This window comes from Sinocyclocheilus rhinocerous, unplaced genomic scaffold (assembly GCF_001515625.1).
Source record: "Sinocyclocheilus rhinocerous isolate Xijiao unplaced genomic scaffold, SAMN03320098_v1.1 scaffold42802, whole genome shotgun sequence".
Lineage (NCBI taxonomy): Eukaryota > Metazoa > Chordata > Actinopteri > Cypriniformes > Cyprinidae > Sinocyclocheilus > Sinocyclocheilus rhinocerous.
Genome location: NW_015628277.1, coordinates 1 through 877, shown reverse-complemented (window position 1 = coordinate 877; position 877 = coordinate 1). Strand labels below are relative to the sequence as shown.

Sequence of the window (877 nt, the reverse complement as noted above, 5' to 3'; positions counted from 1 at the left end):
TTCCAAGACCAACAAGGATGTTAAACCACACATCCCATTTGGAAACATCAAGGTAAGCATCAAGTTGTGGACTCCATGATATGTTAAGGTGTGTTGTAGAGCTGTTCAAAGTGTTGACCAATGCCACCATCTGTTCAAGGTAATCTCAGGTCATTTCATATGAACATCTGCTAAAACTGGATTAACAGTGTAACTTGGATTTGCATAGAACATTTTTGCAGTACCATACTTACATTTCTTTTAGAGTGAGAATGTCCAATATTTAAGTGGTGATATGGATCGTTCATTGTGTATGATGAAACTACCTTGTTATTGATGACAATGCCATTTTTTCTCCCGATTTCCGAACAGCCTGTCCTGTTATTTCAGATGACATAAAAAGAGTCTCCCTTGGGAAATCCAGGAAGCTAAGTTGTTAATGCATACATTCCTGATACACTGCGCTGTAGTGCTAATCGAGGTTGGGCAAAGTTTTGAATGGATTGAATTGGCTATGGACATAGGATGAGAGGAAGAGGAATTTACTGACTTCAATAAAATTCAACACAGTCACACAACAGATGATTTTGATTAGTCCAATGCCATTTTTGTGGCTAAGCTATTACTATACTTAAGCACTATATAGTGTCATTCCATTTCACATGAATTCTACATCACTGGAATGTCAAAATCTGCTAAATTAAATTCAAATTAATTATTAGATTAGTTCCTGAACCCATTTTCTCTCCCTTGTAGTTTCCTGTCACTCGTTTGTTGTCCTGGGGCATGTGGGAATGATTATGGCATTAAAATGGACCAGAAAAATTGGGTAATTTTGAGAATTGGTTTCCTACTCACCAGTCTGTCCAGGCTAAGCCTCTTTTCTAGCTGGAGTATT

The 877-nt window shown here is 37.5% G+C and overlaps 1 long non-coding RNA gene across 1 annotated transcript; it reads right to left on the bottom strand.

The window, feature by feature from the left end:
* Positions 1-60: 60 nt before the first annotated feature.
* Positions 61-877, bottom strand: LOC107737264 (uncharacterized). The gene is made up of 3 exons (XR_001639779.1): positions 838-877; positions 234-491; positions 61-130 (listed from the first exon to the last, which is right to left on the bottom strand). It is a non-coding gene; the product is annotated as an uncharacterized LOC107737264 (long non-coding RNA).